General features: G+C 53.8%; 1 protein-coding gene and 1 pseudogene across 1 annotated transcript in view; one reads left to right on the top strand and one right to left on the bottom strand.

Annotated features, from left to right (window-relative positions):
• Positions 1-1,147: 1,147 nt before the first annotated feature.
• Positions 1,148-27,219, top strand: part of TBL1X (transducin beta like 1 X-linked) — a 95,749-nt gene continuing 69,677 nt past the window's right edge. Inside the window, exon 1 of the mRNA XM_025050985.1 lies at positions 1,148-1,222. The gene's annotated coding sequence lies outside the window, so the exon portion shown is untranslated. The remainder of the gene's footprint in view (positions 1,223-27,219) is intronic.
• On the bottom strand, positions 21,525-21,640 carry LOC112484718 (annotated as a pseudogene).

The following is a 27,219-nucleotide window of genomic DNA, read 5'->3' as shown; positions in this document are numbered from 1 at the left end:
GGTTCGGTGGTCACAGCTCGGGAGGAGGGGGCAGTGGGTCGCCACCATTTTCTCGTGGGTCGAGCCCAGCGACGCCGCTCAGCACGCACGGCGCCGGAGGCCGCCTCGTCCACAATGGCCGCGCCGCCGTCAGTGAGAAGAACCCGCTTTAGAAGCGCCCGAAGCTTTAAAGGTCGCAGCGGCAGGGCGGGTCCCTGGAGCCGCGACCTGTCCCACTGGCTCAGACGGCTGCGTTTCATGACCTGCTTCCCCAACTCTTGGAGATCGGACGGGCTCTTCCCAGTCAAGATGTAAAGAAAGGGCTTCAGCCTTTCTCCGTCCCAGGAAACGGCGCTGCCTTGTAAATTACTGCTGCAGCCGGAAGCCGGAAGTCGTCCCATGGTGTTTCCCGCCGGTTTGTCCCCTGTCCCCAGGCTGCGAAGCCTGCCGTGGTCCTGCCGTCGCTCCCTGCTGCCGCCCAGCCCGCTAGCCGTCCGCCCTCGCACCACGGTCACTGTGTCCACAGCCTGGCCCCTGTGCCACCTCCCAGAGCCCCGCCCCCGTCCCCACAGCAAGCTCCGTGCCCCGTGGTGACTTCCTGTCCCGCTGCGTAGCTTGCCTTTCATTCGATCCCCTGCTGATGGAGCTCGTGCACGTGCTTACTCGATCAGTGTCCCCACTGTCCCATGTCACCTTGCGCCACGTCACTGCCAGGATGGAGACCTTCCGGGCCCCCAATACCGTAGCGGCCGCGAGCCCTGTCGCCTTGTCCCACGAGATGGAGTGAGGAGTTGTCGGGGGTGAGAATTTGCTGAGCTGCGCGGGCTCTGGAGACACCTGCGTCTTCACGTCACGTGCTGCGGGACGGTGCAGCGCACCGTGTCTGTCGTGACCGTGGAGACGATGTCCCAGATTTTGAGCTGATGTGCTCGTCATAGGTCCTCAGATCATGAACGTGGCGGGCGGTCGTGTGCGTGAGGCGTGGCGTCGTCTCTTGTGTGCGGGAAGGGTCCCCAGCAGTGGTCGTTGGCCACTTGGCATGGGGGTTATTCCGATTTCCTGATGCCCGTAATTCAGGCGTCTGTCTGCTGTGCGGCGGTCAAGAGTGGGTGCTTGAGGATTTCGTGATTGCCATTGCTGACTCCCGTGGGGTCTTTTTCATTAACAGGTAACTGAAGACAGAAAACGGGCTCGCACGAAGACCCCAGAAGGAGGAAGGCATTCGCCCCACGCTTGGCTCTGAGTAAGTGACATCGTAACATGGATTTCGTACTACGGAGTGACTGTCCTGTCCGCCTCTCCGTATTCTTCCCGTGTTTAAAGATTACACGCAGCTGCACCGGCGGCGGTATGTTCTGGAAACGGTGATTTCTCAAGGCTGCTTGTCAGGGCCGGGTTTGCTAGCTAACGTGCTGTCCGCGTGCATCGGCACGTCACAGCGAACTCGGTTTGCGTGTAGCTTCTGGAGGTCATGCATTCGAGGAAAGCGGTGTGGACAGGATTATTGCACGAGGCTTTTTGAAGAAGCCCAGTTTCTGCTGTTTTTTCCCCACATGCGTTCGAGGTCAGTCGTTCGTCGTGCACAGAGGTGTTCGGCGGGCCCTCGGGCTCGTGTGTTTGTCTCGGAACGTGTTTGGGAAGTGACAGGCAGCTGCGTCGTGACCGGTGGCCCAGCCAGGGTTTTCCGCAAAGGCCTTGTCCGGCAGCCTCCTGAGGCTGCAGGGCCCGTGACGTGGGCCCCTGGGGAGGCATTTTCCTCCCGTCTGAGCCCTGCATGGGCTGTTGTTGGGGTACATACAGACTCCCTGAGAACAAGGCCGGTTGACGGTTGAGGGCCATTTTCATCCAAATCGGGAGTGTCCTTTTTAGACTTCTGTATGAAAAACAGATACGTTTCTGTGACCATTTTTGAAGCTGTTGCTTCTGCAGCGCCGTGCGAGCTAGGTCTTGGTTGGCGGGGGGGAGGCATTATGGGGGCACAGAAGGGGGCCCGGCACAAAGCCGTGGTGTGCACGGCTGTCCCTCTGCTGTGGGACCTCCGAGGAAGGGTCTCAGCGTGTGCCGGAGCCGCCGAGCAAGGCCGGACCCCCCCTCGTGGGAGGGAGGCCTGACGTAGCTTTGCTAGTGGCTGGGACTCTGCTGCCTGATGAAGAAATGTGTCCTAGACGGGGACTCTGTGGGCCGAGGTGAGGAACCAGAAACCAGAAAGCTTTTATTTTGTTTTTCAAGTTGATAAGCCAGTCGGATGGAGCGCAGGCCTGTGAGAAAGGCAAGGACTTTGAACTTGACCTTGCAAGACAAGGACTTTGAACTTGACCTTGTGTGCACAATACCCACAGGAAACTTCGACTCTCTCAGAGTGAGAGCTGCCATCCCTGTGTGCCTGGACGCCCCTGAGGGAGACAGCCCTGCCGGAAACAGGGGCATCGTGCGCATGGAATCTTAGAATAACCAAGTCCCACAGGGGAGGAGAGAATAAATAGTAAATCATGGCAAAACGTTTACCTGGCAGTTAGCGAGTGCTGGACGTTGTCATGTTTTGGCGACAGCTTTTATTGGGATGGAACTCACGTCGTAACGGTTCAGCCATGCGAAGTGGGCAGTTCGGTAGTTTTTATTACGTTCAGACAGGTGTGCGACTGTCACCCGTCCATGTTAACGCATTTCAGCAACCCCAGAGGGATGCCGTACGCATTAGCAGTCTGTTCCCGTTCCTGGCCCCCGACGACCCCCAGTGTACGGCCCGTTTCCACGGGTCCGCCCGTTCCGGGCGTGCCGCATCGACGGCCTCGTAAGCGTGACGTGGTCCTCGTCACGGGCTTGTTCCTTGTCACCCAGCGTGACGTTTTCAGGGTCCGTCCGCATCGTAGTGCGTGGCACAGCATTTCCTCGCTTTGTGGCAAACACTTCGCATGGGACGAGCAGACCCCGTTCGTTCATCGGTTCATCTCTCAGACACTGTTATTTTTGAAGCCTTCTATTTTGAAACAATTCGAGACTCGCAAGACGTTGCAAAAAATAGTCCAGTGAGTTCCAGAGCTCCCTGCCCGCCTTCCCCCAGTGACAGCATCTTACGTGAAGTGACCTCATTCTCCAAAGTAGGGAAGCGAGGTGGCCGCTGTGGACACACACGCAGACCGCATCCAGTCTCCCCCGTTCTGTGCGTGCGTGTGCGCACGTGTGAACAGCGTGTGAAATGTCACACGTATGCATGCATTCGTCCACTGCTACCGTCATCCAGAACCGCCCGTGACCACAGCTGGGCTCCCGTGCTCTGTGGTCGCCCCGTCCAGCTGCAGCCGCGAGCTCTCACGCGCGCTCACGCTGCCATTTCGACAGGGTTTCGTAAGTGGCACCGTGACACGTGCCGCCTTTGGAGGCCGTGCGGACCGGCAGCTCGTGCCTTCTGCACGCCGAGCCGTGGAGCACGGTCTGCACGTGCCAGAGGTGTTTATCCATTCACTTGTCGGCGGGCGTTGAGGATCTTTCTGGTTCGGGGCTGTGACGGGTAGAGCCGCTGTGGACATGCGTGCACAGGTTTCAGGGTGAACCAGACGCTGTTCGGAGCCCTCGTGTATTTATTCATTCCTCACGCAGCCCACTGAGGTTGCTGCCGGCATAGTCCGGACAAGGAAGCCATGGTCCTGAGAGGCGACGCCTTCCTAGGTCACCTGGGGAGCTCCCACCTGTGCGCTCTGTGTCCTGGCACTGGCTCAAGCCCCACCAGGACCCCGTTCCCAGAGGAGCAGAGGCCGTGGTGGCCTTCTCTGCGTCCAGACCCTGCTCAGGACAGAGTTCTGGCTGAGCGGACAGAAAATGAGTCCCCTGCCACACAGGAGCACCGAGCGCACAGGCTGTCACCACGGAGGGGGCAGCCCTGACTTTCTCGTGGAGCTGCCTCGTCTCGGAGTCCACTGGGGATGATGGGGAGAAAGAGAGTCCAGTTACGGAGGCAGCTTCCAGTCCCCCCTGCGCCTGGGACCTCAGGAAGCCGTAGCTGTCAGCGCTCAGGGCACTCGAAGTCTGAATCAGTGGACCATTGGGTCCACACCACCTTATGGCTGCAGAGAAGCACCTGGCTCCGTGCCCAGAGGCCACGCGTCCGTGCACGTCGTCCCGAGGAACTCCAGTCTTCGTGGGACCGTCAGCTCCTCCGAGCACTGAACGCTCACGCGCCCCTTATTTTGATCACTGTCGCCACCAACGTGAGGGCGGAGGAAGGAGAGGAGGGGCGTCCGACGGAGCTGACAGCTCCCCGCATCCATCCCTTGCGCCCTCGAGAAGTTCCGGGCGGTGGATCCGATCCACTGAGCCTCGGTCTCTCTTCTGTGCAGTGGGCAGTGTGTCCATCCCCGGCCGCGTTGTAGTGCAGCGGACAGACCCGTGAGAGCACCCTAAGACTCAGGTGTGTTCCCTCTCCCGCCTGCTTCTCTTCCCACCTCTCGTTCTTATTCACAGCCCGGAAGTGACCGAGAGCCCCAGGTACAGACTTTGCTCTGGGGCTGCGTTCTCCTGGCCCTGTGTGTGTGTGTGTGCGTTGCTCATTCTGACGGCTTGTCCTCTGCTTCCTCGTTAGTCTCCGACTCCTGTTCTTTTTGGGGTGTCAGTAACTGCGATGGGTGCCCAGTTCTCGCCGATTCCTTTTTATTCGTACAATCCAAGAAGGGCACAGCTGACCTAGCTGGTTTTAATTCGAAGGTGCCATGACTCTGAGAGAGGTGGAGAGAACTAGACGTCATGATAAGGATGGCGCAGGGCCTGACGCGTGTCACCCACGCGGCCTGCCATGTTCAAGGCCAAACCAGTTGGGGGGTTTTCATGCTAAGGTGGCACCTGCTCAGCCAGTCTGGGGTGCAGTGTGGGGGGTGTACAGTGAGCGAGGTGTTGCTAATCTATTTTATCGAAAACGATAAAGCTTCCCGGGCGCCCTAGGAACCCTGGCTTGTTGATTTGCAGACGTGAATTCTCTGTGGATAATTCGGTAGAACTGCTTTTTGTGGTCTCCAGCCGATGCAGAGACCCGAATGAAGCGTCGTCGGATAACACGATGCAGCTTTTCCCGCTGCCTTCCAACCCGCGGTTAAGATTTATTCCACGTTTTTTTCTTTCGAGCGACCTCTGTCTTCAGCCGCTTTCTCTCACACCCAGAACTCACACGTGGATCCCCACAGACACTTCCGGTCATCGGGAAAGCTGCATTCTCCCGAAAAAGTGGGTCGTTCTTTCCTCTCGAACCCAAGTCAGCCGGGGACGTGAGGTCAGCCACCAGCCGTGCACTCTCTTCCCAAGTAACGCTTTGAAAGCCTCGTGAATGGGACTCAAATCGGACATTCATCCAAATATGTTGTTTTTCATACTGTTTCCTTTCGGTTTTTCTTTATAAACACGGGTAGTTCCCAAAATATCTCTTTCTCGATTTAGGACGGTAGTTATCCACTGAGGGTTCCCATTTTTCCTGCCAGGGGACACTTGGCCAAGTCTAGAGACTAATTCGATTGTCACAGCTGGAGTGTGTATGTGTGTGACATGTTGGCATTGGTGCGGGGAGAGACCAGGGCTATTCTACAGTGCATGGACAGCCTCCCTGGCTCCTCCCACACCAGAGAATTGTCTGGACCCAAGTGGCAGCAGAACTGAGGCTGGCCAGTTCGGTCGGTGGCCAGAACCCTTCGCGTGTGGAAACCATTGCCCTCCACTGTCCTTCATGGTAGCCTAGCAGCCGTCGGTGCTGGAAACAAGGCCCCGTAGTAAAGAGGGACATGTGGACCTACAGCTGTACGCAGTATAACTAAAAATTCGGCAAAGAGTAAGGCCGTAGACCTGGGCTTCTATTCCTAATTTTTTCTTTTTTTTTTTTTTTTTGCATTAAGAAATGCATTTTTGACAACATGGTCATGTGTATAATTCATAGACGTCAATTCAGTTCAACGTTATTAATTTATATTAATTAAATTCATATTAGAGTAAATGAGCTGTTTCATGATTCAGCTTTATGGCATCGTTAACTTAATACAATGATTTAATCTATTTGAATAAATTATGTGATGATTTAATTATTTAATTAATTTACACACATTAATGTATTTCTATTAAATCCCTATTAAAAAGGAAAATAACTTGTTTTTATTATGGTCAATAGTAACTCGGAGTTTTATTACTTAGAATAAGTTAATATATTTCTATTAAGTTAAATCCCTATTAAAAAGGAAAATAACTTGTGTTTTACGGTCGATAGTAACTCTGAGTTTTATTACTTAGAATAACTATGGAATCCTTCAAATGTCCCATCTTTATAAGACACCCATATGCATAATGAGCAAATTTTTGATGGAACCCACAACATAAAAATCATCCCCCCGAGAAGAGTATCACTGAAAACTCGTGCCTTTAATCAATACCGATTAAAAAGGATTCTTTCTTTATTGTGATAAAATGTACATAACATACAATTTACCACATTAACCGTTTTAAGAGTGGCAAGTATACTTTTTGATGATAGTTATTTAGATGACATGGGTTAATAAAATTATATAGGTTTCCAGTGTACAGTTCAGTAATATGTCATAAGTATATTGCGTCGCGTGTTCACCACCAAAGTCAAATCTTTTGTCACCAGATATTTGACCCCCTTTACCCCGATCTACCTTTCCCCTCCCCCGTTGTGGTAACCGCTAAGCTGTTGTCTGTGTCCGTAAGTCTCTGTCTGTTTGTCCTACATATAACTGAAATCATATGGTTCTCAACTTTTTCTAGATGACCTGTTTCACTTTTGCAAGTAGCCTCCAGATCCATCCACATTGTCTCAAATAGCAGCATTTCACCTTTTTTATGGCTGAGGAATATCCCACAGTAGGGATGTACTAGTTTTTCTTTATCCTGTCATCTGTCGAAGGACACGAGTTGTTTCCGTGTCCCGGCCACCGTGAATTATGCCGCAGTGACCGTGGGGTGCCTAGATCTTTAAGGATAAATGTTTTCAAATGTGAGGCTTAAATACTCAGCAGAGGAATTGCTGGGTCATATGATAATTCTACCGTTAATTTTTTGAGGACGCTCCATACTGTTTTCCACAGTGGCTGCACCGGTTTACAGTGTCCCCGGCCACGCGTGAGGGTTCCCATCTTAAGCAGGTGTCAGTGTGCAGCTCAGTGCCAGTAAGTGTGCCCACGCTCTTGTGTAACCATCAGCCCTGCCGTGTCTACACCTCTTCCCATCTTCCCAAACTGAAACGCTGTCCCCCATGACACAGGAAGTCCCCATCCCCGGCCCCTGACAGCCACCATTCAAGTTTCTGTCCCTGTAAATTGAACTCCTGGCGACCACGGATAAATGGAATCGTACCGTATTTTGTGCCCGGCGTATTTCGCTCAGTGTAACGTCTTTAAGGGTTACCTGGGTTGTATGTCAGAGTATTTTTCCTTGTGAAGACCGAACGATACTCCACGGGGTGTACACACCCCTCTTTGCTTATCCGTCCGTTCATCGATGGTGGGCGAGCGGCTTGCAAAGCAGCGTCTGAAGCGTGGGCACATCACGTCGGGCACGGGACCGGCGTTCCTACGTAGACAATTATTCCGTTCCGTGTGCAGACAGGGCAGGTCGTACCCAGGCCGCAGACGGCACTGCTTCCCTCGCGGACTGGACTCCCTCCCGTGCCGGTCACACGGGGCTCCAGTGTCGTGGGAACTGTGCTTAAGTGACATGGGCTTACGTGTCCCTCCCGTCTGCTGCTCTGTTCCCTTTACCTTCCAAAGGTCAAAGCGGCAGAGGAAGTGTTTAGGGCAGGGCCGCGGTGGCCAGGGCGGCTCCCTCTCCCAGTCCGCTTCCCGCCACCTGCTCTCGCGGTGTGACCTCTGTCACGTTCCCCTCCTTCACGGATGCCTCCGCTCAGTTGTGGACGCGTGGGACGGCCCCCCACCTGTCCCTGAATTTGCTTCTTCTCTTTCCACGCCCTGGGCTTGGCTCATCTGCAGCAGTATTAACTTGGGCTGTGCGTATGGACTTTTTTGATATCCTGTAGTCGGCAGGACGACACCTTGCCTTTAAAGAGAAACGATTCTGGATTATTCTGGAACGTGAATCTGTAGCTTCAGCTGCGCCCAGAAAAAAATCAGTGACATGTTACTGCAGTACTTAATCCCGAAGCAACGACAGACATTACCTGCGGGGGTGTCTCGTCGACGCGGATGAGTTTATGACTTGGCGTGCGACCCTCGAAACGGATTTCTTGGACCTTTTGCTGCAAAGCGAGACGACAGAATAGAGATCGATTGATGCGTTCGTGTGTTCGGCAGAGGCCGCACGCTGGATGCGGAGCGTGGAGCACCTGCCCCGGCGAAGATTTGACGTCATTTACGGCTGGGGGATGGGACATGGAGGGGGCAGGCGTGGAACTCGAACCCGGCTCGTTGAGACGGTTAAAAAGCCGTTACAAAATCTTGATCAGCAGGAGCGGTTTGCCTTGCAAAGTGCTCTGGTGACACTTCTAAGCCCTTCCAAACGCGTGTCTGCCCCAACGTTACTTCTTGCAGAGTAACCAGCTAAAGTGCTGTCTTTCGCTGTGTTTTGTGTCCACTCTGTTTGGTGAACCTGAAGCAAAGCTTTTTGTGTCAGGCAGGTTGTCACCGCAGGGAGGCTTCCCGGCTTGTAGGCTGCACCGGATCTGATTTTATAGTGCTGAATAATTTGAAGTATGATTCAGATCTTTATAGTCTCTCTGTTAGATTAATGACATATTGGTTGCTTTCGTTACATGGTCACCTTGGGGGTGGCGAACGGCAAAGTGTTTACTGATCTTTAAAGGTTTTTTTTTTGCATCCATTTTAAAGACATTTTTCTGTGTGACCACACACTGTTTGCTTTACAAAATACACATTTCTCTGAAACACCAAATTTTAGTTGCAAATGTCATGTTTTTAGCTGAACGCTCTTCACAGCGTTTACTTACGTGGAATATTGTCATTTTGCACTCGGTCAGCATTTGTCTTTGTCAGCGGCTGTAGGTAGAATATTAATCTTGTGTGCAATTCAGATAAGCAGGGAGCAGGTGGGTATGTGGCTTTTGAACCCTCGAAGCTCCGCAGCTGTGGAGAGTTGTCCAACTCTGAATAAAGACGTTGTCTCACAGGTCTGTCTCCTGCCGTGCGTCTTCTCTGCCGTGGCCCCAGCCCTGCGAGGCTGTAGGATGGGGCTCCCTTTGAGAGAGTGATGACCTCACACAGCTGCCCGGGCCGGGCAAGGCCACGCCCATTCCCAGGAGGCTTTGCGGTCCCGATGGCTAAAGCAAGTTCTGGGGTCCAGGTAGTCTGTGGAGGTTGAGGAGAGGCTGCACCCCAAGCCCCGTGTCAGTGAGGTTGGGATGCGTGGAGGGGTCCCCCTGGGGATCTTGGTACCCGCACAATGCAGGTGGGGTCTCCTGGGCCGTGCAGCGGTGTTGGAAATGGCGGTAAGGGGTGCGTTTGAGAATCACTCTTGTGACTTCAGCTGACAATCGGACTGACTCGCAAAATGTCTGTGCCTGATGGATAGACCCTGGAGGTCGGTGCGGTGGCTTGCCCCCCAGAACCCTGACTGCGACAGACTTCACGATAGAAAGGGCCAGGTGCAAAGGTCCAGGTCCTCATTGTCCCCAAACGCCCCGGGTCCACGAGCAGGAGCCTGAGCTTTGGCTCTTTACCGTCAGGAGAAGTGACTGGGCGTGATGAGCGCATTCGTGGATCATGCTCCGTGGCAGGTGGGCACAGCACCTGTAACGAAAGCCTCTGTTTTAAACAGCTCGATCGAGACATGCAGTATAAACACCATCAGATTCACCTGTTTGACGTTTATGATTGATGGTTAGCGTTCTCCCAGAGTGTACAGCCATCAGCACAGTCTAATTTTAGAGTATTTTCAATATTTCAAAGTTTCGGTCACTCTCCGTTTGTTCCTCCCTCTCCCTGGCCCCCGGCAACCAGCAACCAGCTGCTTCTCCCCATGGATTTGCCGGTTCCGGACGTTCCACGTCCATGGAATCGTACCACGTGTGACCTTTGGGGACTTGGCTGCTGTCACGTAGCATCGTGTCTTCACGGCGCATCCATGCCGTGGCGCACATCAGCTCTTCATTCCTCCTCGTCGCCAGGTGATGCTACTGACTGCACGGACAGACCCAGCCCGTGGGGCCCAGCCGTTCATCGGTCGACGGACGCTTGGGTTGTTGTTCACTCTTCGGCTGTGGTGACTGCTGCTGCTGTGAACGGTCGGGTACAAGTTTTCGTGTGGACGTAAGCACAGGACGATCAGCATAGCCCAACGAGCTGCTGGTGGCGATCAGAACAATAAAGGGAGATTTTTAAGATGAAAATGTACCTTTTATTTAAGTTGAGGATGTTGAGATAAGCATCGTCTTAAACGTGTTTCGATCTATTTTCCCGCCACCCCCCCCAGTGAAGTGTAGCGTGACAGGTGTGTGTCACGTTGCGAGGGGAACACGTCTTTCTGTGGGACACGTTGCGAGGGGAACACGTGTTTCTCTGGGACACGTTGCGAGGGGAACACGTCTTTGGGACATGTTGAGAGGGGAACACGTCTTTCTCTGGGACACGTTGCGAGGGGAACATGTCTTTGGGACACGTTGAGAGGGGAACACGTCTTTCTCTGGGACACGTTGCGAGGGGAACACATCTTTCTCTGGGACATGTTGCCAGGGGAACACGTCTTTGGGACACGTTGAGAGGGGAACACGTCGTCTTTGGGACACGTTGAGAGGGGAACACGTCTTTCTCTGGGACACGTTGCGAGGGGAGCACGTCTTTCTCTGGGCCACGTTGCGAGGGGAACGCGTCTTTCTCTGGGTCGAGGTGAAGCCGTGCACATCGGCACGTTCTAGCCGGGACTCAACGCCACGTCTCTGTGCGTCTCTGTTTTGGGCACAGACCAGGACTGTTAAGGACGATGCAGTGTCTAGAACTGGGACAACTCCAGGGGAATAAATCTGGGACCCAGAGCCATCGGAAAACACTGGGCGACACCCTGCACCGAGGGGGTCATCGACGCAGCTCTCCGCCCCTGGCTCGGCTGAATGAATGACCGAGGATGCTGTGGGCCGTTTTCTCCTCCTCCTTCCCGTCATTTTAGGCCAGTCCAAATATTTTACAGGTTCACGGATCTTTCGTTTGTTGCAACGTTTTTGCAACATTGTGAATTTGGAGTCGGTGCCTTCTCTTCTGACTTCCCGTTTTAAAAAAATACACGGTTCTTAAAATGGCGAGCTTTGGTTCAAGGATCGAGCGGTGAGTTTGTAGACATTCCGGGTCTTTAAATCTTTGACAGGCGCTGCGTGTTTTGAAAAATCGAGTGCTGCTTATGATTCCAAAGCCCAGATCTTTGAATTGACCCGCGGTTCCTTTGTATTCACCCTCCGTTCCTGAGATTTTCTAGACGTATGCGTGGCCGTCAGAACAGTCAGGAGCTCCTTGGGTGGCCTGGAGCACCACCCCCCACAGGACTTTCCGTGAAGACAGAGCTGTCGTAGCTGTGCTGTCCAGTGGAGTAGCCACGAGCCACTTGTCACCACACGTGGCTCCTCAGCACTTGAAAGGTGGCTGGTGTGCCTGGGGAACCGAGTTTTAGATTTAATTTTAGTTTAAGGTGAAGTAGCCACGTGTGGCCAGTGGCTTACCCGGAACCTTACTTGATGGGTGCATCTGGTGAGGTTCCCGGTGGGCCTGTGACACAAGACGAGTCAGACTCACCTGGGCCTTTTTTCGGGCGAGAAGCAGGAAAGCAGTGTGGTGACTTTCTCTCTTGAGGACAGTGGTTCTCTAAGGAGGTAATTTTGCATTCATCTGTCTTCCCTGGACGTCCGGCCGTGTCTGGAGGCATTTGGGGGTGTCACACTGGTGCTCAGGGGTGCCACCGGCACCTAGCAGGTAGCGACCAGGGATGCTGCTCAACATCTTGCGGTGGCCAGGACAGGCCCCAGCTCAAAGACCGGTTCGGCCTCACGCGTCATCGGTGCCAGGATTGCGAGACGCCGCTGCAGTTCACCAGGCTGGCCTGGTCTGTAGTTAGGGTCCCGCTGCACACCCGCCTTATAGATTAGGGCGTGGAGCTGTCCCACGTGGTCAGGCCTCGGGCGGGCACGCAGCCCGGTGGTGCCGTGGCCAGGACAGCCAGGCGGACATCCACCTTCCGTGCGGCTTGTACATTAAGTGCAAGAATAGGGAATGGGTGCCTGTCGTGAGTCAGAAGCCTGACATGGCAGTGATGTCACGCGTTCTGCTCTAACAGCTTTATTGGAAAAGGGGAAAAACAGAAACACTGTCTGCCTGTGCACCCTTTTCTCTCAAATTAGGGAAAGCGGACACCCCGTTCACCAGCATACTGAGGGGTGCGTGCACCTGCGTGTCTGTCCGTTTACCCCTCGAGGTGTTTAGCACGCGCTTGGGAAGGTGGCCTTCTGCAGACCCGTCTTGACGATCTCTGGCAAAGAGAGAAACAATTCATCGCGCAGTCTGTAGCGAAGGAGCTTTAACGTATTAAGTACCGCGAAGAGGTGTTTAAGAATGCTAACCAGTACCAGTCGGAGGTGGTCCCCACCCCCGCTTCTCAGCCCCCTCTGCCCCCCCAAAACGAAAACCCGCCTTTAGAGGTGGCCCCGACGCCGAGACACGTCTTTAGTAACACGCACACGTCCGAGCGGTGACAGTGATGTACAGCTTCATGGCTACGCTGGAGCAGGCAGCAGAGAGACAGAGGCCGAACCTCGGCTCTGCGCACGGCGGGAGGCGGAAGGAGAGGCAGGTGGCAGGAATAGAAGCGTGTCCTGCGCTCGGGCACACACGGGTCGCCCGCGGCCGGGTGCAGGGGCGGCCTCGGCAGGGAGGCTGCAGACTGTGGCCGCGTCTGTCGTCAGGACGCTCCAGCAGCTTTTGCCAGACAGTTCATGTTGGTCCCGATGAAAAAAAAAAAAGGCACAATGCTTCTATTCCGTGAACCTCGTTTTTATTCTGTGGGCAAAAACCACTGGTTTACGCAGGACGGGTGGGCCTGTAACTTAATAACAGAGTCATCCAAGGAGTTAAATCGAAATCATTCCCAGATGAGCTCCGTGGCAAACATGGGGCCCAGGGGGGGCGGGTGGGGGGAGGTTGGGTCTTATTTAATATAAACGTACTTGAAGGAAAAAATAGTAGGCATTATCTCACAGTTCCAGGCACTTTATTGTTATGTCCCCCCCAACCCCAAATATTTGTGGATGTGTGAATTACCCTGTGTGAAACCACCAAGGGGGACGGCATTGTCCGATAAACTCCTTTCCAGCAGTGAATGAGAGCATCTTGTTAGAACATAGACTCCATCTCCACGACGACGACGTGATGCAAGAGGCTGTAACATCGGACGTGTACGACGCGTGTCCACCATCCCCGTGCCGGGAGCCCCTCCGCACGGCCGGCGTCAGTGCGGGCGCCGGTCTTCAGCGGCGTGTGACAGCAGCTGTCTGCCCCCCGACTGCGGGGTGGCAGACGCACAGCTTCGAGGGTTTCCATTTCCCCTCCTTCGGGGACATTCACCGTGTCCGTGCTCATGGATGGAATTGGAAATTGGATGCAGAGTAGTCAGGTTGGCTGTCCAGGTGCCGCGTGTGAGCTGAGAAGGGCTTCGAAAGCTCGCGCGATGGCATGTTTTTTTCTCTGCGTGTCTTTGGTGGCTGATCGGGGCTGCCCCTTCTCGTCCGCCAGGTCGGATCAACAGGTGGAGTTTACACGTCTCCCTGAGACACTCCAGGCATCGGGCTCACCCGTGAGGCTCTTTCTAGGACTGATTTCTCACAAGATCAAGGGAGATTTTTGTCTCCCTCCACCCACCAGACAGCACTTGGCAGTGTCTAAAGATGTATTCGGTTGTCCCATTGGGCGGAGACCAGGGATGCTGCTAACCACCCTACAGTGCTCCGGGCGCCTCCAGCACAGAGAATGACCCAGTCCCCAATGTCAGTAGGATCAAAGGTGACCAGTCTGCTCTAAGATACTCAGTGTCGCCAGAAGGGTCGTCTGCCTAAAAGCTGGTCTCCTTGGAGACGGCCAGGTCCCTGTGCTGGGCAGACGTGCAGGTGTCTGAATTCTGAAAAGATGTCAGAAGCGTGAGGGTTAAGTCAAAGGAAGCTCACTGCACGCCGACCAGATTATCTACCCCTGAGACGGGGGGAGGCCACCGGCCCGGTCCTCACCATAGTTCTCATTCTGGATGTCATTTCGGGTCCGCCCAGGTTTCTCCTGAGGATGCTGAGTCAGGTCTGTCCCTGTGATGTCATTTCTATCCAGTGCGATTTAGGGGAAGCTAGAGCAGAGTGTTCCCTAAGAGATGATGAGAATCAGGCCCAGCCTCTGCTAAAATGTATCAAGAAACGTCAACATCTTTGCAAGAACGTGGCTCACCGTGTCCCGGAGTGCCCTGTGTGGAACCAGCCTGTGGCTTCAGCTTCAGCTTCAGTGTCTCAGGGTTCCCAGACAGTCGCATCCTTAATGAGGGCTTCGGAACAGCAAGTTGGTATTTAAGAAGTGTTTTTTCATAGGAGCTTTAAGCGAGGCCACCGCATGGACTCGGCTCACGTTACGTTAAGCAGGTCCGTGAGCAGAAGGCTGCGTCGCAGACGCCTTCCCCTGGTGTGAGGATTCAGCGTGATTCTCCCCGGGAAGCACCGAGGCCGCCGCCCGGCCCCTCCACCCACGTCCGGCAGGTGTGGTGACGTTGTCGTCTGCGGGCACAGGTCACTGAGCAGCACGGCCCCCTGGGTGCCTTCGTTTCTTCAGATGCCACGCGCCGTGTCGCGATTTCCTGCTTTCCTCCTGCCGGCGAATTTCATCAGCTGTCTTGTCCTGTTGACGTATGTAAACATCTCAACCACGAAGCCTGGTTACTTTGGAAGGTACGTGTTCATTCGAGGGTGACTGACTTGGCCGCTGGCTCCGTGCCGGTTCCCGTGACATACGTGCTATTGGCAGTGTTTCAAGGCATGAGGGTAGGTGACATCCGAGCCAGTGCACGCATGACCAGCAGAGGCTCTGGAGCCCGGGGGTACGCGTCTTGACCGGGCGTGTGACCTTCGTAGCACACGTCTGGGAAGTGGGTCTTTGGTGCCGCTGGATCAGGGACAGTGCCCTGGTCGCTGACCTGCCGCCCGGCGCTTACTAACGGCATTTTAAAGAAGCGGCACGTGTCAGGATCCCTGTGGAGTCGCTCTGGCCCCTGAACCTCGTCGCTTGTGATAGGTCGGGAAATCTTAGCCCTTGGGTCACTACTTTTATAGCAGGTCAAAGAGACGGTCTAGGAATTACGCCACCTTTCATGTCCAGTCACGTCTTCATTTGCTTTTTATTTTACTTTATTAAAAAAAAAAATGTTTTTTTATGCGTCTCCTTTTATTCTTTCTTTATTTTTTACATTTTGGTTTTTTTTTTTTTCGTTTCAAGTATACGGGGCATTGGTTAGACGTGTATATAGTTTATAAAATGTTCCCCCTAACTGCTGTCTCCCCTCTGTCTCTCCACGTAGCCGTGACCTGACTGCTGACCGCCTCCCCTCCGCCGTGCTCCCCATCCCCGTGACCCTATCAGCTACTGATTTGTACTTCTTGAACCCTTCACCTCTTTCTCCCAGCCTCCCAAACCCCCTGCCCTCTGGCCACCACCAGATCATTCCTTTAAAGAAAAAAAAAAAAGGCTGGCATCATACACGTAACCTTGTTTTAACCATTTGTAACCATTTGTACAGCCCAGTGGCCTTAACTACATTTACAGTATCGTACAACCAACCACCTGTACGCGACTCTTTCATCGTCGCCCCCAAAACACTCTGAACTTGTTGAACAGTAGCTCGCCCTGCACACAGTGCTCACCACCTCCCTGCCTGCAGCAACTCGTCCGCTCTGTTCTACCTTCTGCATCTCTGAAATTTGCCTGTTCTGGGTCCCGTGTGTAAGTGCAGACATACGCTATTTGTCTTTCCGTGCCTGGCGTATTTCCCTAGGCGGAATGTGTGTGAGGTCTGTCCGCGCTGTAGGTTGCATCAAACGTCGGCACCTTTTTCACGGCTGGGTAATATTCCGTTGAGTGGTTGCAGATCCTGTCGGCATCGTGGTAAGTGCGCTGCCCGTGTTGGGGCGGGGAGGTTGGCGTGCTCACAGTCTCTGCATTTCACGTGTCGTGCCCTGTGGGCCTGGGGGGTTTTGTGTCTTGGATGCTGTTTTAATGGAATTGCTCCCATGCGGCTGAGTCAGACCAAGTAAGGGCATCGCTCACTCACTCGCTCGCTCATTCATTCGTCCACCTTTTACTGAGTTTGTACACCTTTTACTGAGTTAGTACTGCAGGTCAAGCACTGTGGTGGGTGCTGGATACAAACCAGTTAAACTGACGGACTGGTGAGCTGGTATTTCAGGGTGTGCTGAGCTGGATTGCATCCTCCTGTGTTCTCTACTTTATGTCATTCCTTCTCAAGGAGTCGTTACACTTTTTAGGTAAAGGAGTCAATATTCGTTCCCGTATATCTTCTCCAGGGCCTTTTGAAACCCGTTTTTCCTATTTTTCGTTTTCCACGAGAAGAGCCACAGCCACGCAGAAGATGCGTTTTCATCACCACTGTGGCTGACTGCTTTTCGAGTAGGATTTTTTCTGACTTTCTGGTAATTGCAGTGCAATCAGCATAATCCTCTACTCGAGGGGAAAATATAAATGCATGTGTCTGTGGGGGGAGGTGGGCGGGCATCCTTTTGATTTCTGAGGGTCAGTAGCCACCCCATCTGGGTGTTTACATATCACTAGAGAGTTAGGGCACATCTGGCATGAAGGGGTGACGGATTAAGCTGTGACTTTCCTATGCTCTGTGTGGTAGAGACACTGGGCATATTTTCACGCTTTAAACGGTAAATACATAGGAATCAGGGTGGCCGATGAAGGCTCAGCCACTGACCTCGTGTGAGCAGATTCTTGCTCGCGCCCTGCCGTGTCCTGAATCCTGGGCACCAGCTCGGAACCCAGACCTCACCCCGGAAGTCTGGGCTCCTCCGTGGGGAGGGGAGTGTTCACGGCCAGTGCCACCTGGATTCCCGCCCCCAAATGCATCGGAACCCTCATGAACACCACGGAGGACATTGAGATAAAGTCTGCTTATAAACTACCCCATTAGAGGATGGATAATAATGCTCACCTGTCTGAAACATCACCCAGACTGAAGTTCATTTAGGGTATTGGAGCCACCTGTTACCCGAGGTGACACTTAGACCTGCCTCTGAGATGTAGTAGGGTGGGCCCCAAGGCCACGTGGGGGAACAGCAGAAAGGCTTGTCCTTGCATCCGGTCTGGAGGTTAAGGGGTGGGTCCTGGTACCCCAGCTTAGGGGAGTCCCTTCCTTTCCCTCCCCACAGTGACGCCTCACCTGTGCTTCTCGGCCAGCACCCACTGCCCGCCTGTACCCGTCTCTCCCCTGCCACATCCAGTGCCTTGCATGTCCCCACCACAGCCCACCCCTTCCCCAAGCCCACCTCGCACCCTCCACCCATCTCCCTCCCTCCTCCCCTTCCCCTCTCTCATCTCTTATCCGCCACCCATCATTCCTGCGTCTCCCATGCCCACACCCACCTGGAGCTCACGTCCCCTGGCCACCCCGCCCACCCCGAGGGGGAGACAGGGCTGTGTAGAGTTTCCCCCCATCTTGGCTGCTCCTTGAGACTTTCCCAGCAACCAGCCCCCAGCGAGCTTAGCCGTGCCCGATGGTGCCAAAACCACCCCCAGATCAGGGTGTTGCTGGCCTGGCACAGCGCAGGAAGTGGTTTTGAAAGGGGAAGGGGACTAAGGACAGACTTCCAGTGAGAAAAGAGGTCACGGACGTCGGGTCCGGCAGAGGGAACAGAGCCGGTGATGCCGTCGTAACTCCGTCCATGCTGCGAAGGGCGGTCACTGGACTTTCCGTGGTCATCACGTTGTCAGGTGCGTACACGTCGACCCACAATGCCGTTCACCGCAAACTCGGGCGGCGTGTGTCAGCTGTACTCCGAGACGCAGCCTGTGCAGTGACTCGAGGGAAGGCATTTCTTAGCGCATAGTTTTCCAAAACATGCCCGTATGTATCATGCGTCACACCTGAGAGTCCTGGGAACTCCAGGGCGGATGGAAATTCTGCTGATAGGCAGGACTCCCCCGGCACGAACTCCACAGTCCCGAGTAAACACCTTAATTTTTCACATCATCACGTGACGTCGCGATACCCTTCCCGGTCCCAGGTTCTCTTTATTTGAAAAGGCACGTGGTTGCGTGCGGACGCATTTTTTGCTGGAGCGTCCATCGTGTTAGTTCTTGAGGATTCCTAGGGGATAAAAACGCGATAATTTGATGGCATTGGTACTGATAGTCCTCAGTCTGGGGAAAATTTCTCTGTGAACATGTGTGTCCTGGTCGACGCTCTGTTCTCAGATTTATCGATTATTCTTAGCCGGCTTTGCGGTGTCTTCTCTAGAAAGGTGGGAGAAGCGTTTTGGAAAGTACCTTGTTAGGAATCTGTGGGAATTCGGTGTTACTCTCCAGGGATCTTTGCATGATCGTCTGTACGAGAAAAGCATCAAGCAGAGTGATTTTTTTTTTTCTTTAGAGCCAAACACTTAGAAGGCGGAGTGCTCGGTCAGCTGAGTTGTTTTGAGCCTTTTTATGGCCCTTGTTGTGACCCAGGAGAGAGCAGATCTTCCCTGGAATCGGCAGTTAGCATAGCGCCTGGCTGCTTTCTTTTCTTCCCCTATCACGAGGTATTTGCAGAGTCCAGGATCCTGCAAGCCTCCTCCCCACCCCCACACCTGGAAGCCGCAGTCGGAGGTTCTCAGACTTCGTTTCCTCCTCTCCTGCCTGTCAGCCTCCTGGATGGAGCCGTCCTGGCAGATTATAGTGAAAACAAAGACGTTTCGTGACTTTAAGGAGAAGAGAGCGGGTGGCCGGGGAGGGGAATGGTCTCCCCTGGCTCGCTGTCTCCCCTCCGAGGTGTTTTCCCGGCTCACCTGTCTGCTTATTTGCACAGCCGTGTTTTTCTAACGAGGCCGCAGCAATTATACGTTAGAGTGAGAGACGCTACAGCAGCCCAGGGAACGGTGAGGGGACCTGGGGGCCTCCCAGTGAGGACACTTCTGCAGGTGGCAAAGCCATCGCGTCACCCCGTGAGGTGGCCTGTCCCCTCCGCCGTGACCGGTACTCGGTGGTGCTCATGCTGAGTGAATGCCCTTAAATATGTGGCTCGCCCGAGGCCACGTACAGCTGGGAAGTGATTCAGTAACTCAGAACTCAAAGGTTTTTCTCGCCGGTAATAAGGTCGTATCGGTGTATTACGTGGAGATCCCATTTGGTGACAGCGTGGTGCCCAACAGCCCCGCTAAGAGGGAGCTCGATATTTTGTGTTTGAAATGTAAATACCTCTTTGCCCAAATATTAATCTTGTTTCAATGTTTCGATTTAGAGGGTTCATTTAGTAAATAATTCCCCTCATAGAGTTTGCGATGGCATCATTCTTCACAAAGGCACACTGGGTGTGCGTCTCGTCGCTCAGTGTCTTGCTGGCTTTTGGGAAAAGGGAGATAGATGAAAATAAATATTTAACTGTATCTCAGATCCCTGGGACATTTTAAGAATGGAACGTCCTCAGTGCAAAACAGCTTATACGTTGAGATATTTCTTTTTTTTCTTTTTTTCTTTCTAAATAAATTGAACTTCATTAAATGTGCTTGTACCAGCACCCCGAATGCTTGCTCACCAGCATGAGTCTCTAAAACAAGGCCAGATTTTCAGAGCTCACATTTGGCGCTATTTACCGTTCATGCCTGAATGGCTGGCAAACCACTGCGTGTCGGACCGTGCTGTGGTCGAGACGGCAGACCGCGATGTCATGCCGCCCGTGTGGGACACGTTGTTCCCGAAGCCCCACGTGATTTCGCTTTATTTTTTCCGTTGTTTACATGAGGTCGTTCTCCTAAACTGCAGCGGGGCTGGAAACCAGATACACAGACGGCCCGTTCAGGCGATCGAGACTTGGCGACGTTTCTCCGTTCACCTGGGCCGAACAGGATTGTTTTGGAAATGACATCATAAGGGGACTCTTTAGCGTACGTAAGGGAACAAACTGTGGCCTTAGTTGTCACGGGAGACTGTCACAGGAAAATTGTGGCTTTACCAGTGCACAGTAGAGGTGAATTTTTGTTTGCTTTTGTTTTTAAAAAGCAAAATTGTTGCACTAAAGAAGGCTTCGATATGGCTCCTTTTTCTCAAGTGGCTTAGAGAAGTTAACAAACGTTTATCATTAGTTGTTACACAAGCCAACCCTTGGAACCTGAGTATACATAGAAAACAAGAGGTTGGCAAAACCAACTGTTCACTTAGACCAGCATTTTTTAACGGGGGACACTTTTGCCCCCTAAGAGACATTTGGCAGTGTCTGCAGACATTTTCGGTTGTCACAGCTGAGGGTCAGGGTGCTATTAGCATCCAGTGGGTGGAGACCAGGGACAGTGCTGAACATCCTGCGGTGCACAGGACAACCCACCATGAACGGTTCCCCACCCAGTATATGCCAGCAGGACGCTCCCCCCACCCCAAGCTCTGAGGCTCTGAAATCGGTCTCTCTGTGGCCTCTTGAGTTCGGAGACATCAGGGGTCGCTTGGAGCTGGCAGGGTTTTGTGTCAGAGCGGAGGTGGAGCCCTGAGTCCCCAAGCCTCATCATCTAGTGTGCCCTCCGCCGACATGTCACCCGAGTTCGGTCGCGGTCTCTGGAAATGCATGCGTTGGCACCCTAGAGTAGCCTCTGTGGGTTGTGTAAGTTCTGCATCATTTTAGACGTCATTTCCAAGTCGTTCGTGGAGGCCGATGGATGCGTGAAATGTGTTTGCGCGTGACGTGCACAAGGATGTAAAGTCGTCATGGACCTTTCTCAGTGCAAGTCCCCGGGCAGAGTGGGTCATCTCCGGGGCGTGCGTCATCATCTGTGGTGGGCCCCGAGTCGTCCTGTAGCCACGTCGTCTCTCCCTAAAGCAACGTTAGATTCAGATGTCTAAGCCCAGTGGAGAGAGCGGACACGTTCATTAAATATCTCCATGCGATTTCCCCCCCCAAACCTTTTGGGGGGCCCTAGGAATACGTGGAGGACCCCGAGACTCCATGGCCCGTGGACTGCTGTAACATTAACCGTGGCCGGAGTATCTAGTTATAAATAATTGGGTGGAGGCTGTTAATGTATGACATTGGTTCTCAAATACTCATAAGGTGAAAGTCATAAATGAGACTGATCATTAAGGAGGAGAGCTGAGGCCTAAGTGGATCGAAGATGCGGGGGAAGCAAGTTAGAAGTCGGATTTGGGGCCGGGACGAAAGGAGGAAGTGCATCAGAAGAGGCTCAGGCTCACGGCGTCTCTGCTGCTTGGTTCCAGAAGGCAGATTCCTCGGTCTCCAAGGACGCAGCTGCCTCTGCCACTGCAGTTCATAATGACCCTCTCGAATTCTTTGCCTTCCATTTTTTTAAAACTTACTATTTTTTACACCTACAGCACCTGGTCCTCCTAGGTGGTCTCCCATCCAAGTACTAGCCAGGCCCGACCCTGCTGAGCTTCCGAGATCAGACATCGGGCTTGTTCAGGGTGGCGTGGCCGCAGACTGTGGACCGTGGCTCCGCTGGGGCACGAACCCAGGACCTTCTGCGTGTAAAGCAGACGTGCTCACCGCTCCACTGTGCAACCACGTCCAGCCTTCCACTTTCTTTCTGAAATTCCGTGAGCATTTTTCCAGCGCCCACTCCCTAATGGGCCTGCAGCCCACACGCACGTTCAGCCCCCCCGCTGGCCAGAATATATCCTAAAGGCCAAAGTCACGGACACTTACAGAATGCTTTTTTTTTTTCTTTTAAAGAAAGAAATGCATACCGTGCCCCCAGATTTATGGAAAATGTTTCGATCAAGCAATCCTCAATTCACATGTGTCCCTTAGCAGTTGTGTGGTGGGACAGCCCTTGGCAGAGCCTGGGTCCCAGGGGGGCCACCCCAAGAAGGGAACAATAAGGCCCTTAGTCTTATCTCCAGACATCGTCCCCTTTGTGCACATGCTGTTAAATACTGCCACTAATCTGGGTTTATAAATGACACAGTCTGTATGCCCCCCAAAAATATGTTGTCACGGCAACCCCCAGCACGTCAGAAGGTGACCTCATCTGGAGACAGAGGCTTCGCAGAGATGATCGAGGGCGTGAGGTCATTCGAGGGACCCCCCGATCGGATCAGCGTGACGTGTCCTCATTGGAATAGGAAATGTGGGCTCGGCTGCGACAGAGCGTGAACACAGCCGTCTCTAAGCCGAGAAGCGGGGGGAGCAGCGCTGAGCACAGCGTGGCCTCAGACCCCAGAACTAGCGCAAGAATGCGTTTCCGTCCAGCCACCCGGCCTGTGGTCCTGTGTCACGGCGGCTCTACTAACACAGCGTTAGCCCTGCGGCACGGACACCCCAGTCATGGTTCTCCCCGTACGTGTGACACGGACCCGGGACCTGTGTGGCAGCAGGCCGGTTCGTGGACACGCGCAGGAAAAGGAGCGTGGTCATGCAGCCCCCTGGAATCCTGCTGCAGAGACCCCGTCTTCAGAGAAGGTCCCATCGTGACACACTGGGCGTTAGGACTTGGATTGGACCTTTTGGGGGGAGCACGATTCAACTCATCACACCCAGAATCCCGATTTCTCGTCCTAGGCTGGCAGAACTGCCCAGCTGGACTTGGGGGAGGGCGGTTCCCTCTCGGACGGGTTGGGTCGAGAGAAGCAGAGACGTCACGGCAGGTGGATTCCCCTGTGGGAAGTGAGGACACTTGCGTGTGCGTTTTTGTTCAAAGATCCCTGGATTGTTTTCAAACGCGTTCTCTTGAAAGCCCCTGGTCTCGTGAAGCTTTGGTCATAATACCGCTTCCGGTGCAGTTGATCCAGGGACTTGTTTGTAACGCAAAATTTGGTTTTGGGTCTAGGCCTTCCCAGAGCTAAAAGAAAAAAAAAAACACACACACATTACTCACGAATAGGTGATACATTTTGCCTGCAATAACCATATGCGATGGACGAGCAGAAGCTCAACTGGAACATAAGATCCGTCACGTGTGGGGACACCTGCAGGTGGCTGTCTTTAGTTCTCCGTCAGTTTAGATGTAGAAACGGCGCCACACGGATAGGTGATGGCCGAGCTTAGACTCTGCCCTGGATAGGTGTGGGGAGGGGCGGGCAGCAGCTCCAGCGTAAAGGGAGATGGGACGACGCAGGTGTCCCGCGGTTCACGCCGAGAGGGAACATAAATGGCCCTTCTCGAGGCGGATGATGTCGTGGGCTCACCAGCATTGGAAGAGGAAGACGACTGGAAGCCACGACAAGCTTTTATTTAGCAAGTGACATTCCGGAGACCACGACAGAACTCGGGGGCTGTGTCAGTGGGTGGCACGCTAGATGACGACCCTGAGGTGGTATTTCAGCCCCTGCCCGAAGCCCTACCAGCTCCAGGGGCCCCTGAACGTCTCTGAACTCGAGAGGCCAGGAGGAGAGTGGTTTCAGGGGCTCGGGGACAGTGTCCAGGGGTACCGCGCCTTGCGCTGTAGAGAATGCTGATCGATTATGAAATGCCACCTCGGAAAGGAAATCGCGGAGTCGCTCCGAGGAGACGCTCGCTTTGGTTAAAGATCACGGACGTCACACTTCTCTGGGCTGTTGTCGAAACTTATTATCACTCTTATCGTTTTGAATCTTTATGACGTGAAAGGGTGCGCATGTCAGGGACCGTTCGTCCGTGTCAGGACCCCGGAACGGAGCGGGATGGCCGGCGAGAACCCCAGCTGGCTCTGTGACTCTCTGCCGTCAGGGCTGCATGCGACTCACCTCGGTGACGGGAAGTCGCTGCTTGGCACCGCTGTAATCTGTTTTAGTTGGATCGATAAAGCTGTCTAGGACTTCACTGGCTTTTAACGGCCTGCGATGGAAACCTAGGAAGATGTTACAGCCCAGGAAAAGTACCCGGGACGAGGTCGCTCCTCTTGGTGGAGGGTAATGCTCACCTGTCCGCGTCCGTCGTGTTCGTGAGTGCCAGCGCTTCGATGGGAGTACCTGCTGACAAACTCGTACAATCACAGAAGGCCGCAAGCTCACCTCAGTTGTGCCCGGATCCCAGGAAAAGCCTTGCTTTTTTGCAGACTGTTGTGAAAATATTCTATCCGAAGTTGATGCAGTATGGCCGACACCTGCCGAGTACTTCCTGTGTGACAGGCACCATGCTGGGCACGTGACGGGTAGTGACAAGTGACAGACAGTTCGTGGGTTGCAGGGACTGCGTAGCACAGGCTTGAACACGGCCAGAGCCCTCACAACATGGGAGCCGACAGTGGGGTCTGACTCAGGAGGGTGAAGGTGGCTCAAGGTCACTGCTGACCTCTCAGCTGGGCCTCAGAGGACAAGTGGCATTGTCCAGAAGAGAAGGTGAGGGACATTCTCGGCGGAGGGAACAAATAACTCATAGCATGCGGGCTGAGCCATGTGCAGGGGACCGCGGGGTCTGTTAAGTGGAGAACAATGTCATAGATCAGTCAGTGTCTTACGGCGTTCGTTACCTTTGCCCATGGTGGGGTCCAGGTCTCTGGGGTGAGTGAATCCATGGCAGACTGTGACAGAAATCCAGGGGACAGTTTGGGGTCTGAGGGCAGCGTCCACTGTGTTCCTTCGCTAAGCTGTGTGCACAGTTGGGCCAGACATCTGGGTCAGACGGGCCGCGATTCTCGTGGCCATGCGTGCTCTCTCTGGGTGTCTTTAGGGAGGGGTCGTGGGTGTGGCCGGTGTGTCCCTCCCTGGGCTGGGCGTACGCCTGGGAACGTTTAATCCCATGGGTTGCGAAGGTGGCGATGGCCGTCCAGCCCTGGGCAGCCGCTACCAGGACAGAACTTGTTTGCACGAGCAACTGGCTGAGGCGGACCCATCCACATAGCCCACAAGTGTGACTTGGGGACAGATCATTCAAGGAAATAAGGCAGAGTGCTGCCCTCCAGCCCAGCCCTGCACGTCCCCCTTCTGGCACCCCATTCGCCATGCGGCGGGCCCCCATTTTCGGCCCCTCTGACCATGGCAGGTCAAGGAAGGTTCCGGGTCTCAAGGAGACAGCAGGGACCCCAGTGGGCAATGCTCGGGCATTGCAGCCTTCGATCACCCACAAGTGTGTTCTTGTGCGCAATGCTGAACGTTGATGTGATTACAGGAAGTCAGGCATCATCGCTACACAATTTTGTTTTCTCTATTCCTTATTATTTTATGCAAATGCTGGTTTTTTTGTTTGTTTGGTTGGGTTTTTTTGAGAGAGAGATTACAAAAAAGCACAGGGGTATTCCAGGCTGTGCATAGTTCTCATTTATAGAACTTTCTAGAACGGCTCGTTCCACTATCGAAGCTTAATTAGGCGATTTCAAGGTTTAAAGATCATTAAGCATAAGGTCTGGCTATGTCTGCAAGTTCCTATTCTTTCCGTGTAGACCCAGGAGCGTTTGATTCTCAGCTTGTCTCGGTGACAGTTTTCCGGTTTTCCAGCTCAGCTGAGTGATGGGCAGCCACGCGTGGGATCTTCCTCCTGATTCTGAGAATTCCGGGCTCAGAAAGCTTTGTCGGGAAGTCGAATCAACAGCTGGATGCAGGGCTCACGTGCTTTGAACGTAGGCTTTGAAGCTGAATGTCAGTGTATATTTTTTTAGATGGTAGTCAGTGAATTAATTAACATCCTGAGGTGATTTCTTTCTCGCCAGGTGGATGCCAGGTTATTGGGCAGAGCTGACTTAAATTTATCTTTTTTTTTTTCTTTCCTCACACAGAAACTCATTGAACGTCAGTTTTTATAGTATGTATTTGGTAAGTGATCAGAGAGTGCGCTTCTCCCTTTTTCTAAATGTCAGGGGAGTCTCAGCGATTTTCGGTCTCTTTCCTGACGCGTGCTCGGGGCTGACTCGGACGTGGATCACAGAATGCGGGAGAAGTTCTGAAAGCAGACTTACTTTCTGATGACATAGTGACACGTTCGTCATCAGTGCACGTGGAGCTGGCCTTTCCGCAGCGGGTATAAATGATGGTTTCTCACCCGATCTGTGGGATGATGTCACAGACCGCGGGGTCCAGGACAAGCTGCAGTTCGTTCCGCTGCGTCTTTTGTTGATCTGAAATCCACACACCTTTGGGTTTCTCATAATTATCTGGTGATGTTAAACGCCATAAAAATTATAATGGTTTTTACAATCGAAAAATGGATGCACGTGTGGGTTCCAGTTGTAGAAACAAGCACGTATGTACATTTTCAGGCACGTTTTGTCACTGATCTCTAAAACATCACGTCCATCCCTTGGGACCGTTTATGTTCCCTGTCCATCCCCACCTGCACCCCAGGGTCCTCGCAGGGCATGGAAGGGGAAAGGGGGCGTGTGTGATCGCGGTCGATCTGGGCCAGCTTAAGTCTGACCCCAGGACCCCAGGTGCTCGGGGGGCCCTGCCATAAGCCAGGGAACGTGACAAGGTGAGCGTCCCCGTTACTGCGAGTGCACGTGTTGGAGTTAGGGCGGCCGTCACAGCGCACCACAGGCGGGGTCACGGAACACCAGGACCGTATTCCGTCTCAGTCCTGCAGGCCGGACATCAGGGTGTCGCCAGGGCCACCCTCCCTGTGAAGGCTGTAGGGGGACCCTTTCCTCTCTCTTCGCTTCCGGTGGTTGCCAGGAAGTTCCGATATTCCTGGGCCTGCAAGCACATCCCCCCGTGGCGGTTAGGACTTTTAGGGGACACAGTCCATAATAGCGGTCATTGCCCAACTCAGCCCATCCCAGCCACGTGTGCCACAGGCCCATGGCCGTCGGACGCTTCCGCTGGGCAGCCGAACAAATCCCAGTCGTTCAGATCCGTTGCCTTTAACAAAACCCGCGTGTAACTACCACGGAGCTCCGAGGGCACTGTTTCTGCCGTCACCCACCGCAGCGGTGAGGTGCAAAGCCAGGCGGCCGTGGGGGTGGACTCGCTGGGCTTCTCAGTTCGTGCCTTCCTGCCCGAGGCCTGCACGCCCCGCTGGCCTGTCCCTCTGGGGAACCGTCGTGGGTCGTGCCGCATCGGGGCGTAGGGCGCGTTTGTGGAATGCAGGCCTCCCGTCCGGGGACCCTGCTCTGTCATGCATCACAGGAGCGGGCTTTTCCCCACGGCTGGA

This window comes from Pteropus alecto, unplaced genomic scaffold, assembly GCF_000325575.1.
Source record: "Pteropus alecto unplaced genomic scaffold, ASM32557v1 scaffold18, whole genome shotgun sequence".
NCBI lineage: Eukaryota > Metazoa > Chordata > Mammalia > Chiroptera > Pteropodidae > Pteropus > Pteropus alecto.
Note: the sequence above shows the minus strand (reverse complement) of the source record. Positions and strands in the feature narration are given on the sequence as shown.